We start from the raw sequence: 20,355 nt of genomic DNA on the forward strand, positions 1-20,355 counted from the left end.
GCTGAAATGTGTTATTATCAGTGCAATAATTATCACTGTAATAATCTTAAACAATTATTTCGATTAGAAACTTGTCTTATTGTCCAAGTTTGTAACAAGAGCAAAATACAAATTTTGTGATTATCCATGCATAGAATAGAGCTGGGACATTTGTTATGTGCCAAAAATGAAAAGAGAAAGTCAAATCTCAGTGTCTAATAGTAGCAGATAAGTTGCATTTTACAAAAACGGTTGTGTCAGTCAACTGCTGTCTCAGGGCAACACTTGTTAGACCATAAATGAGCTGATTGCATGTTCCGAGCTACAATTTCCATGAAGTCTCATTCAAGGAGATATTAATGATCATCACTTAACTGTGACAAAATGGTGTCAAAGAGGGAACGTACACCTGACACGCTACCGGTCCCGTGAAAGCCAAACTCCCAGTGTGTGATCTTTTGTTCTACATACTCTTTAGCCAGAACGTTTAAAGGAAAAGCAAAAATATCTTAAAAATAATAATAAAATAAAAGACAAGCAGCCAAGACTGAGTAAAATGTTCCTGTGACGCTTCAAGGTTGATTGCCAATCATGTATATAATCTTGGGGATGAAATGAGGTGGTCTGAAAAAAGCAAGAACAGAAAAATCTTGTGTTTCTTTTTTATAATGCAGAAATCTTTGGTAGTTTACTGAGATCATTTGCACTTGGAATTATATACCCACAATCAACTGCAGGAAATAAATTACAGATGTTACTCACTGGAATTTGCCCTTGCAAAGTGCTAAGCATTGGCTTTAAGATGAAAAGGCAGGGGTTGATAATACTCAGCTCTCTGGAGTACTGAGGATGAAGGGAGCTGCCAAGGGATGAGATCTGAGCACACAACCATGCTTCTGCTGGGTAAGTCATAGTACTTGACACAACATTTATGCTGTCCTTATGGCGTCTGTGAAAGGATAGGCTGTGAAACTACCTGATCCAATATAAATCATGCCAGGAAAAGTGTCTCTCAAAAATCTTTGATTACATTTAAGCCAGCAGTATGAGTTTTACTGTTATTGACTATTTTGTAAATGAGGTTGGAATGTTTTTGACTCTGAATCACATGCCACAAAACTATATTTAATGTCTTGTAGTACCATGATTTATAATGTCAGACTACGGACAGAAAAGTATACTTACTTTTAGGAAAATATACTTAGCCCTTGTTTTAAACCTCCCATAACTAGAAAGTAAAGTTTGAGGGCAGGATCTGTTTATTTTCAGGGGTTGCCATTGATATAATGAGGTTTACATATACAAAGTTATAGAGCAGTCTACAAAGACAATGACAACAACAACAAAAGAAACAGAAAATAAACAGAAGTATTTGGAAGAGCTACAGGTAGAAATGTACTTCACAGCTTTAAAAAATAATTTTGTCTCTACACTTCTTTCTCTTACAAGCAGAGTTTGATAGATTTTCATTTGTTACAGAAAGCTCTAGAGTGTTGTTTAGTGAAAGTGATTTTATTCTGCTGGAACTTGATGCTTACTTCATTAACAGTCATACGTGCCAAGGCAGTGAAGTGGCTGATGGACCTGAGGCTAAAAGTAAATTCAAGGAAATGTTATTTTTACACATACACAAACCTGTGTCATCAAGGAGATAGAGTTTTATAGGCAGACATGTTCAGAATTGCTACCCGTTCCGATAATTTTCTTTTTTAATTCAGAATAACTGGGGACCAGTTATTGCTTGGCTTGACTCTTTGGCAGAGGAAAAGGAACAGAGAGGGGATGAAGAGACTGCTAAAGGAGTCTTCCTCCCCTTCAGTCAACCTGCAAGAAAAGTCAGTCACAACTGCAGCCCTCTGGGCCAGCTTATTTTGCACCTGTGGGACATAATACTCCTGTCAAGGGCAAAGGCGAGGAGCACTGGCATTGCTTCAAATGGGCTCAGTTTACTGGAAGAGTGGCATCCGAGTGGCTCTAACAGTGCTCCAAACTGAGGAAGAATCCCAACTCACTGAATTTCTTGAGACAGTGTAACTCTGCCCTGTCTCTTGTTCTGGGTTGCTTGCATTGTGAATTGTTTGGTTGTAAGAGAAGTGAAGGTAAAACTGCTGCTAGGGTTATCTTTGATCTGCACAAAAGCAGAATCACAAAGAGGCACTGGAAATCAGATTACACACAACAGTGTCTGTGCATACCCGTCTAGCCACACTGCTAATGTAATACTATAGAAAGCTGATTTATTACCAACATCTTGTTCCAGGAGTTTGCAGCCCTGTTTAGTACTTGGAATGCCTCATTATACAGAGTCTGCACCTCTGGACTCTTTCTTTTCTGGGTAGTGTCATTTTGAAGTAATACATTATCAGTTTCCATAGGCCAGTGATGCATTACCAGAACACATCAGAAAAACAGCTGGCTCAGTCTCTCAATCCTTGGCGTCCAGCAACAGCTGACTGTGATGATGTATTACATGAACTCTTCAGTCTATCATTGTAATACATCAAAACAAGGCACTGGTCTGAAGGTGTATTACTCAAGGGAAGGCAAAGCTGAGTGAACCTGTCCAGAAGGGGGGTTCTGGTTTAATTATGCAAAAGAAGTTACAGTACACTGCTCAAAGAAGGTTTGTTAGCTTCAAATTTTTGGTGCACTGATAAAATACAATTTGCATTCACACAGATGATATAACAGGAGAAGGTCATGTTGTTACTTGGTTTAGTGACAAACACCTCGACAACAAGAGTTCTGTCAAAATGTTGCAGTGCGTTGTGCATCACAGAGGTTGCACATTATAATTGAGCCAGGTGGGATCTGAGTTCAATTAATAAACATATGCATCCTTCTGTCCCCTCTCCCTGCTTTAAAAATTATTTATGGAAAAACAGATGAGAACCAGGTATTTGAGTGTAGTAACCGAAAGAGCGTACCGGTGAGTTTTCCTTGCTGCTTCTTTTGGAGGAAGTCTCAGCAGGCTCCAGCTGATGCTGTGACTCTCAGAAAAAGCAGCAGCACAGAAGACGTCCTGAGGCACTGCAGGTAGAGATGGAGATGAAAAAGAAATATCAGAAATTGAGACAATCTCCAACAAATAAGTACAGAAGCTGCATTAATTGGAGACTTCATAAGAGCTTAATTTACTGCACTTACTTACACTACAATTCATGACATGGAAAGAACAAAAATCTCCCATTGACCAGGACTGCAGACTTGCCATAGCAGTGTCTTGGGATGTTTAAATTGGTGCTAAACCTGTTTCCTCCTCTTGCATCACAAGGATTACAGTAAGGAGAATGTCTGTATTTCTCACTCCATTTAACCAGGGCTTCTATTCTGCTCAAAATACAGGAAATGCTGCCATAATGCCCGCTTTGGATTGGATTCACACAAAGAGCACGAGCTGCATTTTTCATCTATAGGCAGGTTGTGATATGCAGTACAACTAGTTAAAACTAAGCAGCAAAAAGCTTACTTGTCTCTAATGCCAGAAGTATTATTTTCCAGTATTGTTTCAAATTCTTGGCTTCCTCCCCATTGTTTTGCCTATGTCAAGTTTCAGCTTCTTTTTAATGGGGCTCAGGAGTGCTCTTTCAGTGTTTACTGCTGACTTCATAGCCTACTGTTTCCCCTATGTCCCTGCAATATTAGCCTGCATGATCCCCTCTTTCTCCTGCCTGTCATGCTGCTCTGCTTTCATACTTCCAGCAATGTCCTTAGAATTGAACACCCTTTTGACCACTGTTTCTGTAACCTTACTTCAGTCCCTCTCCATCCCGTTGCCTTAATTACATTGGTTTGGATGCAGATAAACATACAGGAAAACTAGGTCAATAACATATACTTCAATCTGTATGTATTCCCCTTTCTCTGCTATTCTTCATTGCTTTCTCTCTATGAGTTGGAGAAAACTTTATGAGAGAGAGTTGCAGTGCCTGAATTTATTTTACTTGCAGAAAAAATAGATTAATTTTATGGTGAATTGGGAAACTTAGGGACATGCATTTTTCTGCTACGTATTTCTGTCCAGTAGAAGCAGCCAATATCTAATGTTCTGTAGCAAGTATTTGAGAACACAAGCTGGTCTGAGATGGGGACAACACAACAGAGAGCGGTTGGTTTACATCACTCAGTACATTATAAGCATTGTGAATCAAAGACACACCTGAGAGTGGGCATTTCACCAGTATGCCAGACTCATTAGGACAATTTTAGCTCTGTGTTATTTACAAAAAGATCTAAACAGCCTTATAGTTACAAAAAAGACAGCTCACAGCGATATGACAAGAGGGCATGACCAGAAGTCCTGAATAAAACATGCAGCAAGAACAGATCAAAAGTGTGATCAGTAGTTAATGAGAATGGACGAACAGCCATTTTTGTAAGCCTTGAAAATGGTTCAGTGTGTTATAGATTTAGTTGTGAATGCAGATGACATGCCCTTCACTGCAGTATCTCACTGTATTGGTGTTGTGGGAGGGTGTGAGTAAGGATTAAGGACAACAGAGACATGGGATGACACGTGTAAACACCGGTTACAAAATAGCAGGAAGGACAGGAATTGATTAATGAATTATGTCCTGTAAGGATGCCTCAGTGAAGGGACAGGTGAGACAGATGCTGAGATAAAGAGTGCCTCAATGAAAGGATCTTCTTTCACCAGCTTGCTTGTTTTTAGAATATCAAAGTCCTGCAGAATTCCCTTTTTCAGGAGAAGGGGAAAGAGCAGCTCCCTAGCAGCACGGCTGCCTGGAGTGTGTGTCCTCTGTCACATGACTTGGGAACTACTGTGACCTCCCCTCATTTTCCTTACTGAAGCAGCAGGTCCACCTGTCCCAGTGGATAAGAACTTAGATTTTGTCAAGAGAATACAGCAATGCAAGTACACTTAAGGGTCAGACATGCTGTGCCATTAGCCATTTCCACGTCACCTTCCTGGTAGTGAAAGGACAGAGTACTGCTTAAGCACATTCTTCAAGGAAAATTAGCAGCTATGAGCAACTATGGTTGCCCTTGAAGTATATATCTTTGTTCAGTGGGAATACAACTAAGCTGTAACCTGTAGATATTGACTGAAAGGGCTGGGTTTGTTTGTGACGCATGACTCAGGCCCACTGTGATGCACCAAGTCATGTTGAGCAGTGCCTGGTGGAAACCTCAAATAGAATCATGGAGCAAAGCTGGGTGGAACCAGCGGTGGAACCACTAACCTTCATCCCTAACCTTGTGCTTCACCCTATGAATTCTGAAGGGAATAATCTGGAAAAAAACACGAGCTGCTGAAAAGTATATGGCTCTTCAGTCAAATAAGGCAAAGTGTCTATGTTGAAGCATTTCAACCTACCTTAGACAGGGCAGGAAAAGGCAGACAGAAAACTACCTGACATAAGCTTTAGGAAGAAGGAATTCATTGCTCTATCTCTTCGGCAGAATACTTTACCAAAGTATTACCTGGGATGGGTGTTACTGGAGTATATGGAACAAATGATGTTTTGATAAATTCTTATGTCTATACTCAGTGGTATTTTTAACCTGAAAGAAGCGTACCAAACAGCCTGTGAAATCCATGGAGGATTTAACATGTAAAAGTGAATTATACAGGAAGCTCCTCTGTATCGTGACATATTTTTGTTACAGTCTTTTCATGTTTCCTCTGTTTTACGTGACTTCAGGGTATATTGGTCCATTGCCTGAACTGATGTATAATACTCAAAGTTTTCCAGAACATACATTTTCTGCTTCTAAGGATCATGCCCCACCAACACAGCAATATTAATAATAGTTACAGCACTTACCTGTTCACACATAAGTATAAAGAAACCCATTCTAATGAGATGAATGAACTCATTCACTAGCCTCAGGCATACCCACACCATAGGTCATTTTAGAGAGGCACACAGAATAAGATATGATATAATCAGTAAAAAAGCTCATACAACTGAATTTTGTCCAGACTTACTAGCCAGCAAGTTCTAGACAAAAATAAACAAATCAAGGCAGACTAACCTGTGTATCTTTCTTCCAGGTACTCAGAGCAATAAACCCTTCAGAGAAGGTCACTATTTTTTTTTAATCTCATCTAGGAATGTACTTCAGGTTAGTGTAGCACTTGATTCTGACACTCTCTGCAATATCAATGCTCCATTATTATTTAGTATTTGGCCAGCTTAGTTACTATATTGTTCTGTTTCTATGAAAATAATTTATTGCATTGACTATACTTATTCTTTTCCTCTTCATTTCTGAATTATAAATCAACTTATGCTCATCAGGGATATTATTAGTAACTTGTTGTTACGTTTCTCGACGTACATTTGAACACCAGTATTCCCCAGCCACAAGTGTCAGCATATTAAGAGCTGTTCAGACATTTGAACATAATATACTCTGTTTCTAAGGCTTCCGTTGTATTACTAGTATGATAATTATTACAGCAAATGATAAAATACAGCAAAATTGTTTTCTCCCCCCTTAATAACATAAATAAAAGGAGCAATTAATTTCCTACAATAAAAACAGGCAATACAATAACGTACAAATGTGGAGTTTCTTCATTATTGCATCAAATTGCAAAACGGAAACATATAATTTCAAAAGGCTCATAAGCAAAAATGGAAACACAGCTGATGTTGCGTCAGCATGTAGTACAAAACTGTGAAGCTTGCACAGCTCACAGCTAGTCTCCTCAAATGAACCAGTTAACATTTGTAAATGAAAATATGTAACACAAAGAATCTTCTCCTTTTTTTTTGCCTTCCTTCCAGAACGTTAGGTAGTTTTCCAGGATGTTACTTCTATATATCCATCCAATACAATAAGCTTATAGCATCACTAGTTATTTTAAGCCTTGATATCATGCATAGCTACAGCTATAGCTTTATCAACACGTCTTATGACAGATGACAATAGTGTTTTCAAATGGAATCAACATACTTTGAACTGATACATCTCCCACTATAACCCATATATATGCCAGATGTGTTTTAAGCCCTCTTTTGTTCACTGGTATTTTGGTTGCTTTGGTTTTAGGTTGCTGAGAAAAGGTAACACATTTTCTTTGACATCTCATACAATTTTACAAGTATTCAGGGTACATTCCCTGCTTTGCATGGAAAATGTATTTGCACAGTTGTCAGAATGATGGACAGGGGGAGAATGATAGGAAGGAGCACTGATCTTTGCTTGTTATTACATACAATAGCCCAGTAGGAATCATGATGTGTTGGTGAGACAAACTGTGTCCCATTCTGGAACATATTAAGTTTGTCTCCAGGACACACATGACTTCACTAGGGTGTCTAACCTCATTCATAATAGATGCTAATCTTTTCAGGGCTGACTGATGACAGCACTTCCTGCCCTTCACGGAATTAGAGCTGGGTTTTATCAAAGGACTCAAACTGCCTGCTAATTAGACTAATTCCCTTCATCATGAATTATTTATTTCCATTGGTAACCGATCACTGTGACATTAATGGGTTCTGCTCAACTTAGTTTCATACTAATATACACTATAAGTTAAATGTTTAAAAACTCCTGATACTTCACTCCAGGTCAAGTGTGTCTTCATATAACTCTTGATGTTTTCAATAAAGTTTTGATAATTAAAGACTGTTAGAATAAAGTCTCATTACTAAGCCAAAAAGAAAAAAAAAAGAAAAAGAAAAAAGAAAATGAAAAATAATTTTTAAGTTCTGAAATAATTCCTCCCCCCCCCCCCCCAAAAAAAAAAAAAAAAAAGAGAGGTAATATATATATACAAATTAATTTAGGATTAGGAAGAAGAACCCTCTACTGCACTGATGACAGGGTTTCATGGCAATTCACAGAACTGAATACATTCCCTCAGCCAGAATGTGTAGTGCCTGTAAATTCAAAATTCTTACCCAGTGCAAGAAGCTGTGGGGTTCTAGTATCAAGACTAAGTCCTTTACTTAGGTAGCAAGTATAAAATATGCAAATACAAAATAAAGAATACCTGGACAACAGACAGCAGCACTGCAGTCCAGAATCAGATGAAGAATGCCAAAGGCAGTGTGCAGGTCACCAGTGAGACATAAATGGGAACATATAAAACAGTAAATCTAGGATATCTTAGCAGCAGGATCTGAGCAGGACACCAGAGGTCATCCACACAATACTTAGAAGGTTCCAGCATGAAAACTGATGACCAGGTTTTGGCATCACCGTTCAAAAGTTGTATTGACCACTGAGAGAAAATTCATAGGAGAACAACAAAAAGAGCAATTCTGAAAACATGACCGATGGGGAAAGACTGAAAAATAATGGTTACAAAATAGATGAGGTTAGTGATCAGTTTTCTCCATGTCCACCACAAGCAGAACAAAACCCAATAATTTCAGCCTGAAGCCATGAAGATTTATCTGAGAAATTGCAAAAAGGATTCCTAGCTGTAAGGACAGAGAAACACATGGTCAGCCTAAACAAAAAGTGGTGAAATTCCCACCACTAAAGAGATTTTGGCCCTGACTAGGTAGGCTAGATTGTCATGGAAGTTTTAGGTATATGTGGAATCACCTCTGTCACAAAATTATTTTACGTCACAAAGAAATGTCAGCTCAATTACCATAGAATGTTTCTTCAAAATTTTTGCTGTTTCTGAAGAAAAAATTCCTACTGGAAAGTTGTGATTATTTGAATATTTCTCAATAATAAGACTGTCTATTTTATGAATATTATATATAGGATAACATTTTTTTATAATTTAAATGTTGACCTTTCCCACTATCATCATAGTAGAATACTATGTCTTTGATGCAATTAATTCATGTAGTTTTTCTGACACAAGCACAGGATAGTATAGTTCAGGCTGTGCATTTTACAATGGCACTCTTTACCTGAAATCTGTAGAAATCAAGTCTGAGAGAGACAACACATTACTTGGTCACTGATTTCACCTTTGAACCTCCTGTGTTTGAGCAAAACGTGAAGACATACTGCATGTTACAGAGTTGGGCTCAGAATTCTGTACATACTCATGAATAAATAGTGCAGATTCTCACTCATTTCACAAAACAGGTTTTATTCTGTCTGTGAAATATGAGAAAAATGGATACAACACAGAAGAATCAATAAGAGGCTTGTTTGGGGTAATTTTTGCACCAATAAGGTAAATTTAAAATAATAAACAGCATAAGACAGCTGGACAGAATAGTCTATATTCCTTAGGCTAATGAAGACTCGGACTAAAGTATATTTGACAAATAGTCTTTCACGTGATAGCCATAAAAGAGCACATATCTTTCTAATCCATAGTGATAACAAAGAAGTTAGGTAAAAATGAACAGATGATATTCAATAAGCACATGTACATTTCTATCACAGTGTGAGATACTTTGGCTGTGAAAATAAAGGTGCTATTTTTCCACTGTTGAAATAATACAGAATCAATGAGAGGCAACTGCGAGCCTCAATGGCATCAAGGGGTTTCTGTTGACATTCACAAATCAAATGAGCAAAGCTCTGCTGGATTGAGATGTCATCAGAAACCCCAAGATGGCATTACAGCCTTGTTTTTCTAAGTTGTGTTGTGTCTTTTTTTTCTTCAGTAAACACATCCAACTGACTTCTTATTTTAATTAAAAGATTGTGTTTAAATTTCTTTCCTTTTTCTCTCATCATCTTTTTTTTTTTCCTTTTTTTTTTTTTTTTTTTCCCCAGCTTATCTGCCCTGCTCTGCCTTACTTCTTCCTTTTCACCCCTTCTCCTCCTGCCTGCCCCAACCATCCTTGTCTTACCTTTCTCTCTTTTCTCATGTACCTTCTTTCTTTCCTGGTTCTCTGACTCCCCAAATCAAAACATTTCTGGAATGGGTGACTCTGCTCAGTGTGTTAGCAGCGCTCCCTAATGTCATTTCAACAGTACAAACCACTCCTACAGCACTGTCGATAGACTATCCTATTAAGACAAGATAAAAATCACTCGTGTACCGCTCGTTATTTGTATAGAATAAGAGACTTCAAGTAGCTCCTGATGCAGCAATATATAATAGCTTTCATTTCAGACCTAATAATACCTGATACTTGAACAGATACTTCCATTTGATGTTCTAAAACCGTTTCTTAGACATTAATGAATTATATCTCACAAGTGTGCTCTGACAAACAGGCTATTCCCATTTCACAGATGGAGATAACTGAGGAGGAACGAGAAGGGCAATTTGTTTTTACAATGTCTCTCAGGGCCCAATGCTTCACTGTCACATTTAAAGTTTTTATTGTTGGCTTCAAGCCAACAGTGAGTAAATAACATCAAAGAGCACTCAGATGTTCCAAATCTTGGTCCTTTAATAATGAGAGATTCCTTCTCTTTATATGACAGAGCAAATTCTCCTTGCAAGCTAGTATACAGACACCTTCTGGGACATTTCATTTCATATTTCTTATGAATAAACTACCAAGGAAAGTGAGATTTTGCACCATATTGCACTAGCATCATAAATTAAAGCCACCCATTATTCTTTATCAGCCTTATGGGAGAGTGGGGGTTCTTGAGGAGGAATATTTTCTAAAATGTGACCTGAAAAGTATATTGTTGTAAAAAAAAAAAAACACAACCAACCAACCAACCAAAAAAAACCAGCAACAGTGTGAACATAATCTTTCAGCATCACAAACACCAGCTATGATCACAAAATAAGAGGACAGTGGGCAGAAAGTCCTTACAGAATACATGTTAAAGAATTTGCAAATTTGCATAGATTTTTAACTATGATTTGCTTGCATTAACAATTATGAGTGTATGAAGTGTTACTCAAACTGTTCCTGAGCAGTACTCATCAGAATTAACATATATCATGAGATGTGATAAAAAGATGTCACTCATATCCTCTATAAAGGGCAGTTATTCATAGTTTTTTTTAGAGGTTTCTGCTCATTTGACAAATTGATAGAAGAAAAAGTAGATGAAAATTTATTTAGAGATATTTTTATATTGAACATATAGGTGCAGAATGAGCACTGAAGAGCTACCATGAAAGGCCAAAGAAAAGCAGAATAGATGAGGCCATCAAGGACCCTGTCTGAAAAAAAAAAAAAAAAAAGTTTTCACTGTGCTCATGTGCTACAGAAAACTTATGTAATTAAAACTGCTCTTGAGCAAAGATGAAAGAGCAAATAGTTGCCCTAGTTCCTAAAACTAAGCACAGTAGGAAAAAATGAAGAATCTTGCACATATTTTACAAGATTTTTTGTTTTGTTTTTATAATCCTAGTCACTGAAGAATCAAGTAAGCATAAGAAGATAAATTTGCATAGAGGGCTGAGGTAGTCAGGGGGTATTGCATGGGACTGAGTGAATAATTGTGTGGGATGCTAGAGCAGTGGAGCAGAACCAGACAGACAGGTTATTCTGAGAGGCAAAGAGAGCAGGAGGAAGTTAGTATTGTGGGTCTGGAAATCAGATGTGAGGGACAAAGAGGGACAAGAAAGCAGAAAAAAATAATCAGGTAGGTTGAGCAGCCACTCATCCTGATATGCTACAGGACAGCAATGGAGGATCACTGGAGTGAGAACAAGGGGACCTGCATTGGACTGGGCACTCCTGGCAGCTGAAGAACATAATTTGTTCCTTGATTTTTAACAGTGTTGTTACACTTGTGGCATGTAAATCAACCCCATTTAGGAAGGGAATTTATCTCCCCTTCTTCATGGATAGCATCTTGAAGGCAATGGTGACTGAATCACTCTCCTATTATGACAGAGTCTACATCTTGTGGTAAATGTATAAATAGAACAGAATAAAGTTCCTTGCAGATATGAGGTGCTATACCACAATACACAGAAATCATCCACTAAAATAAAATAATTTTCTCTGGTACCGGCCCGCAAGCAAACCTTCATATGAACCCTCACCCAACCCTAACACAACCAGCCATAAATATAAATAATATTTATATTGATTATATATAAACATAAACAGAAATAAATATAAAATAAATAAATCTAACAAAACATAATAAACATAAATATAAATAAACATATACAAAAATAAACAAAGAGAAAAGCACAGAGAACCTCATGCTATTAATAATGCTTTTGTGTTTCCCATCTATCTAGAGGAACATTCCCATTCAAATTCCCAGCTAATCCATATCCATACCTTCTAAACCAGCTGGAGAGAAAGCAAGTATTTCAGGAGAAGCATACTATTTTCCAACTCTTAGCTTATTTTCCAGCTGGAATCAATAATACATTTCCATTTCTCCTCACACTTCTTTGACACATCTCACAGTCCAACCTTCTGTGTTCTTGCTACCTGTGATTTATAAACACATAAGCATTTCCTAGTTAAGTGGTCATTTCACTTCAAGAGTTTGTGGTCCAGTGACAACATCCTCACTGGACACATAATAATACCTTTATATTATTCCTTCGCCATGCTTTCATGAGGATCAAGCCTAATACTGAGCTGTTCAGAGCAGAATCCATGAAGAGGCTATGACAGTATCCTCTGATAACCAATTATTCACACTATCTATCTAAACACTGATAGAAAATATCCACAGAAAATGGACCTGAAGTGACTTCTGGTATTTAAGATGTAAAACTTAAAGGTACCCAAAGTCCTGATTTCTCCCAAGTCTTGCAGTGAGTTTACCTACCCCCTCAGGAAAACTGCTCTCCTTTTTGGAGCTGATAAGTTGGGGCTTATAGACACCTGCCTAACTACAACATCCAGCTGCTGCTTTAGAAATAAAAGAACAAGTCTATGATTTGTTACAAACCACCCACATGCCTAAAAGACACCCCCGCAAATTCTGTCGGTGTTTAATTCTTTGCAGAACCTTGCTTTAAAATCAGCCTCAGTGCTAAATTGAACAATTAGACAGTTCCCACAAAACCAGCATCATTTTGGTTCCACATCTGCCCCATTACCCACTAGGATGAAGCCCACATTTCACTGGACTTTTTGGATATTATTAAAAGAACCCCATTGTGCAACAGGATCATTAAGAGAGAGCTAGGATTATTAGTTTTGTATTCTACTGTACAGAGCACTGCCAGCCACAGACATGGTTTGGAGGCAGCAACACATTTCCAAATTGTCTTCATATGTGGTCATATGAAGAACAGAGGCAACTGACAAACCTTCACAGGGAACTAGCTGATGGTATAGTGTCCGTTTGTTATAGTAGTGTTTAAGCTCACCGGAAGTCCATTGCTCATAATGTATATTACTTTAGCCTGATAATTTACATGGACGGTGAATTTGAAAGTATATATATTGTGGTTTTGGAGACAAAAGATCTCTTCTCAGCTAAAGTTATGCCTCTGATAGTCCCAAAGGTAAAGTGAAGATTAAGCACATGATGAGTACTTTGAACAAACGTCCATAGGTAAATACAGAAATTGGAAATGAAAATCCCCCTTTCAATTCCCAGAACTTTCCAGTTCCAGGAAGCTAAAAGCAGGAGATACCTGCTTTGTTTCATAATCTCCAAAGCATCTACTACTATTTCTGGAGATACTGGCCTGTGAGAATTACTCTTTCAGTATGAAGGAACAAACAAAAAATACCCCAACAGTAAAACTTTTGATATTTATGCATGAGAAGATTTTTGAACCACTCAGTGAGTCATTTTATGGAGCAATTAACGTTCCTTTTTATGTAGATATTTTTTCTTCGTCTGCCACCTTTTTAATAGTCCTTTGCATAAATTGGTAAAATAATTTCTCATTCCCTCAGAAACAACAGCTGCATTGTGAACTCCTGAATTGGCATGTCTTAGGAATATATTATAATAATTCAGAAACTGCTGCCATTTCTGTCAAGCTTTCATTCATACGAAGGTTGCCTCAAACATCCCCTCCTCCCTTCCCCTTTCATTGCTATTGCTGATCTCAGTCAGATTGTCCAGCCACCTCCCCTGCTCTCCCAACTCCCTATGCCGCCCCCAGTCTCAGCCCCCCTCTCTCAAGCTTTGACACAAATCTTCTTCCCGGGCCCCGCCCTAAGTCTGGCTCTCTGTAGCCTTCTCAGTCGAATTAGACACAAATGACTTGTCTTGACATTCAAAGCCCTTTGTGGCCTATCCGCTCACCACTGACCCTCTTATATTCAATATCAAAAGGTCAGCTCTTGCTCCCAATTAGTCTATGACCCAAGGTACCTTCCTCTGACTGCAATGCTTTCAAACAAGCCCAGTCTTTCCTCTGTTTCCCCTCATATTTGGAGAAGGAATTGTCTACTGGTGTCTGCAAAGCCCTCATGTTCTTCCTGTTCAGATTTCCCCTCAGAACTTCACTTTCCCTTCAGAAGCTGCAGCAAGGGCCAGTGTGGGTGCCAGGCCAATGCTAGCCAACCCAACAGGAGGGCTTCTTGAGGGTTTCCCCTTGTTTGTACCTCACTGGTGCCAGTCCTTCACAGCATGATGTAATTATTTTCCCCATGCTTTGCAGTACATCACTGAGGTGGTTCTGGCTGGTAATTAGAACTTCTAGGTCCTGCAAAGATGCAAAAGATAATGAACAAGAGAGGCAACAAAAAGGATCCTTGGTTTCGAGGGGCCAGGCTTGGCCACCAGAACACTCAGTTCAACTGAGAACTGGTACGGAACGAAAAGCCCTGGTTTGTCACTACAACTTCAGGGTAGACCTCTCATGTTTCAGAGCTGTGAGTCTGGCAAAACTACACACAGCTCATGTGCTTCTGACATAGCTAAATTTGGGTAGAATTTCACAGATTTGGCAAAAAGCTTGGTGTTTTGATCAACTTCAGAGCCCTGCACAACTAAAAATTCTTAGATTCTCAGATAAACAGTCACCAGTGTATAACTTGAGTAAATTCACATTCCTTGCCTCAGCAATTCTGATGAAAATAGCTGAAATGCTTTGGTGGCAATTTTCCCAAAATTTCAGACTGAGTTAAACATGTAGGAAAAAATCATTTGGATAAAGGTTATAAGTAATTGAAATTCTATTAAATATCTGAAATTCACTCATATGAATAACTGAAAACAGGGCCATTCAATGGGAAGTTTAAGGCAAACTGATAGATGATGCTCTGAGCTCCATTATTATAAACATAGTGGTTTATTATAAAGATAATTGTGGGTTGTTCAAGTGGAGGATGGAGATGTGTGTGGGAAGTAGTAGAATGGAGGTAGCCAAGTGAGTAGAGTGCAGGTGAACAGCTGAATGGCTTAACTGTTAATTTCCTTTTTTATTTTTTTAAAAAGATTTACATTAGTATGCAGAGAAGTAGGACCTAAGTCTAAGAACTTTTCTGAGCAGGGACATAATGTGTACATACCCATATGAAGTACAGAAACACTATGTATTGGATTACATAATTTACTTGAAATTAGTAGCTTGTTGACAGAAAGGCCCTGCTGGGTTTCATAACCTGAGAACGTAGCTTTCATGAAGAAAATTATTCTTCAAGAAATGAGTAACAATGCCATTTGCTTCATACCTCTGACACAATATTTAGCTCTGTCATTTAAATATAATTGCTCTATTTTTACATTAGTGCTATTGATAAATGTAGATTGTAAGGAATAAGTAAATTCTTTCATAGTAATAAAGTGATTGTTTATTAAAAAAATAAGAAAGCTGACATTTTTTCCATCTTGTAGATTAAAAAAAAAAAAAAAGAGTTACCATTATTACGGTAGCTAAGTTATAGAAATGGTTCAAAGTTTTTGTGGTCTAGTATTTTTAATACTCCAGTGTAATCTACTCCAGTCATCCTTGACAGAGAGTAAAGACAGGTTTTCAAGGATCACAGTTTTCAAGCTGTGTGGAAATGCCCATTTCCTGTCTTGAGAGTAATCACACACACACAGAAAAAGACAATGATATTTTGAGTGATGTTTATAAACTGAATGTAGGACAAAGTGCATGCTTCTGCTGAAGAACAGTTTTTCATGGCTAAATTCACTGTGTATCCAGAAATCCCATAGTGTAAGTTAAATTGCCATCTTTAGTGGGCATTTCATTCCTCTGGCAACAACTGCTGCCTTTTGCACTGACATGAAGCTATCACTTAAAAATAGCTTGTCATTTTCCTGTGAATACAAAATTTATACTGTTCTACAAAGTGGAAAAAAAAATCCAAAAACCTCTAGCACATTTCATGAATAATATGTCAATATATGTATATGTCTATTTAAACAGATACGATGTGTGAAGACTTTTGGCTCCACAGTTTACATCCTTTCCTTCATGATGAAATTCTTTCCATTGCTGCCTGAAATGCTGGATTTCAAACTCACACTTCAAACTGGGAACACAGTCTTAACATCTGAGTTCAAACAATCATTCCCAACTGACTGGAAGCAAGAATATAAGCTTATGACATCTCCCTCAACTACACTTTCTGTATCATTTGTACCTGGTGTTCATTTTGTTTGCAGAGGACAAAGACCTGATGAGATGAGGTAACAGAAGATTCTGCAGCAGCAGCCAGAGGCCTGAAACCTGTTTTTTTTTTTCCCTCCTCATGTGGTGCTGGTCCAGAATCTTGCCTTCTCTAGATGTGCCTTCTCTCTACGCTCATGAGGACTCGGTGCAATCTAGGGAGGATGGTTTATTCCAGCATTGAAGTACAAGTTGGGTCTTACAGATGAGAAACCAGGAAGTCCTGCTGATATCTATGCCTGCTATACATTCCACTGAAAACCTGAACTGGCCTTAAAATAATGAAGTAAGGAAGTGTTTTTTTTTGTTTTGTTTTGTTTTGTTTTTCCTTAACACTTAATACAGAACATGCTTTAAAACTTTCCTCTGCAGCCCTGGAAGCATGAACATTGTTAGAGAGAAAAAGAGAGAAAGGAGAAAAAACAAAGAAGGGAAAAGGAAAAGGAAAAGGAAGAACAGAAAAAAAAAAAAAGCTAAAATTTCCAAATAATCCCTTGGTTCTAGGAATTAAGGCTACTAAGACTAATTAAGAACCTACATTATAAATAGCACAAATCTCAGTATCACAAAATCCAATTAAGTTGTTTTGCCTTACTCTCTACTCATCGTATGGCACTTTTCAAAAGGATGAAGCAGAAAACTGAACAAATCAAACAGAAATCCTACTGACCTAGGAATATTTTTCACAAGTTGTTTTGCATTGTTGTGCTGCATTATATTTAGCAACATTCAAACTATTCAGCTTTTGGCTGAAGCTCTTAACATGTATAATTGTAACAGATAGCTCAAAAGAATTCCAAATAGCACAATACTGGGAGAGGGTAGAAAATAATATTAACACATGAAATTATATTTCATGTATATATCTGAGAATTATATTAACATACGTCAAATAACTCTACCTTCTCAATGACACAGTCTCCAAGTCTCCTAGGTGCCATGCATGAGTCACTCAAAGGCTGAGAAGAGTTCACCACTACTGAAAGTTGTTTTTATTTTAAAAGCCACACAGCCAGGAGAGACTGCTAGCTGCTGTTTCCCACTCGCCAGTATCAGAGAGGTGCTTCAGGAGTTTATCGTGATTTTGAAGAACTTTATCTGAAGGAAAAATACATTTTCTTAGTCAAAATACTTTACTTTGACTATTTAGAAATTAAATTGTTTGGATTTCTATTTTAAAAAGTGTAACTATATTTAACAGTTTAAAAACACAACTATCAGCATTTCCTTTGACTCAAGAAAACATTTCCTTCAATTTGAAAATGTGCTAAAATACATCAGAAAGCATATATGTAGAAGTATGCAATTATACAGAAAAAGTTACTACCTTTTCTAAGAAGCCCTTCATAACAAGTCCTTTCTAAACACTACCAGAGAACAGAGGAACACTGACTTTTAACAAGCAAGCCTTGAAAGAAAATTGTCTGGAGAATATGCTAAAAATTAGCACATATGCTCCATCAGAAACTTGTTTCTGTTTTTTATTTGTTGCGTTCTAAAGTGAATGTGAAGAAGCTATACAGACAAGGTCCTTTTAAAATAAAGATCACTTCAACAGGTCTTATAGACCCTGGTACCAATGTGTGTTCTCAACTAAATTATTATAAATAAAAATTCAGGCATATTTATAACATGCTGTTGGTCAATTTTGTGTTCTTCATAAGATATTGGTGCAATTTTATCCATCTGAGACTAAGATCTAGTCATAAATACTTCATGACTCTACTATACAGGCCAACCCATGATGCATCCAAGCATGTGCACAGCTGGGTACAAATATATACAATGTGAAGCATAAAGCAAAATAACAGAGATAGACAGCTCTACAAATTGATGTGGGTTAAATAGATTTGAAATTAAATCAAAACACATTTTAATAGGTAGTTAATAATGATATTTTAGAGACTAATTTTGGAGGTGTTGTGGAAGTCTGGTGCTTATTTAAAATCATTCACTTTTTTTTTCAGGCTTGTCAGCTTCAACATAGAGAGCAAACTCCTCCTAGCTACTAACCAGTGCCTAGGCAATTCCAGCAGCCTCTCTTCTGGAAGCTGGATGCTGTTGAAGTCAGATTTAGCATCATTTGGTCAGTGCCCACTCCCTTAAAAAATAAGAATTGCTCATTATTTCACTTTCCTTAAGTTCAAAATAGCACTGTATGTTGACTCTAACTCAAAGCACAAGTAGGTATATTCTACCCTATGTTTTATTATGACTGCCTATATGGCAGGGAACAGATCTGCCTTTATTTTTCTTGCTTCTACAGAGTAAAAGGGGGAATCATGAGGCTTTCTGTGGGATTATAAAAAATTCCCCTGAAGATCTCTCTCATCTCTGACCCTGTGTAAGTCACTTTGGAGCACCAGAAAGCAAGCTTCAGACCAGACTTATATTATTTGGGCAGTAAATACCTTATTTTCTCACTTAGGCATCTCCTATAAGTACTTAACCACTCAGTCACGTGAAAGTAACCTGTTGGAAAGGGCTGGATCACACTTGAAACTAGGTCAAGTACAGATTACAGAAACGCAGAAGTGGATCAAATAACACCCAGCTGGTGAAGCATTGTGGAACTCTACAAGAGGTCAGAATTCCAAACGTCTCAGGTTTATTTTGTTTTGTTTTCTCTATTTCAGGAAATCTAAATGAATTAACAAGAGAATCTACCAGGACTTTCTTTAACCATTTGGTAATAGGCATGGTTTCTGCATGATGTCTGAAGAACTCTGGTATGAAGGTCAGTGCTTGGAGAATTTGATGGTAGACAGGACAACAACGTAGATTACAGAGTTATCCAAAGCTATCCATCATCCAAATAAAGGAAAATCAGTAGGTATTGATCAGTTCTCTGGAGAAAGGTTGAAAGAGGGTGGGAAGGTCAAGACAGGGATGTTTTACTGGATCTTGGAAAGGTAGGAAATCAAGATCAAATGACAAAGGCGGGACAAACAGATACTCTACAGGTGTGCTACGCACAATATCTATTTTGTAGGACAGCTCAAGGGAAATTTCATAATGTTTACATATACATTAACATACCATGGAAATACATCGTATGTTAAAAAGAAGAGGCATAGGAATGTCAAAATATTACCTGGAACAGGGCAGTGGGAAAATACGAATAATGTAACGCATACAGTGGTACAAAAGGCAGTTGTATCTGGGACCTGTTTGTTGCAAGTCTCCAATTTCTATCACTTATTGAATACAATAACAAAAGCTGAATATACAAAACATGAAGAAACGTACTTGTTAAGGCACACACACTTATCTAATTTCAGTTTACAAAACTTTTTGCTCCATTTGTGAAGTGCTCCTGATTATCTTTTCCATGGCACCTGAACTAAAATTGCTGAGACTGGCACCTCTTGGTTCTAGCTACCTGTACTCATCCCAGCACATCACAGAGAAAAATATCAAGCACTAGCTGTTATGCAAGTGTGCTCCATTACATAGGTCCTACTGCTGTAAATACCATACTATCTGATTCAAGCAGAAAAAAACACTGTGATATCAAAACTCAAATAATTTGAGAGAATAAATCCAACCACATAGCAGAAATAATCAAACAAAGGCTTGAAAAGTGGCTTAAGCCAAGCTGGAAATCTTGAGGCAAAAAAAAATCTTGAGGCAAAAAAAAACACTTTGGCAAAATTATGAAGGATTAGGTTATGCTTAAAACCACATGAAATGAGCTGAGTTTATGTTCTTCTATAATTAAGCTGTATTTTAAAGAACACATGTTACTCAAAAGCCTGAAAAAAAAAAAGAAATTATTTCTGGGAAAATACAGGAAATTCTGTACATGCAACATTAACTCATATGAATTTTATTTCCTCCTATCATTAAAGGAAAACAAACCATGAAGAATGCCATTTATTCCCATGACTAATGATATTGCAAACATCAAGTTTGGTCCAGTCATCTCTATCTTTACTTAAACCAACAACATAGGTGAAAAAGCATTTGGCAGAGATTCTAGGTTACTCTATATCTTAAAT

The 20,355-nt window shown here is 37.5% G+C and overlaps 1 long non-coding RNA gene across 1 annotated transcript in view; it reads right to left on the bottom strand.

Moving 5' to 3' along the window:
* Positions 1-1,277: 1,277 nt before the first annotated feature.
* LOC137858713 (uncharacterized) overlaps positions 1,278-20,355 on the bottom strand; it is a 50,832-nt gene continuing 31,754 nt past the window's right edge. The window contains exons 5-8 of the long non-coding RNA XR_011097942.1: positions 17,257-17,452; positions 14,337-14,437; positions 12,093-12,248; positions 1,278-3,009 (exon numbers count right to left, since the gene is read on the bottom strand). This is a non-coding gene — a long non-coding RNA (uncharacterized lncRNA). The remainder of the gene's footprint in view (positions 3,010-12,092; positions 12,249-14,336; positions 14,438-17,256; positions 17,453-20,355) is intronic.

This window comes from Anas acuta, chromosome 6 (assembly GCF_963932015.1).
Source record: "Anas acuta chromosome 6, bAnaAcu1.1, whole genome shotgun sequence".
NCBI classification, from domain to species: Eukaryota; Metazoa; Chordata; class Aves; order Anseriformes; family Anatidae; genus Anas; species Anas acuta.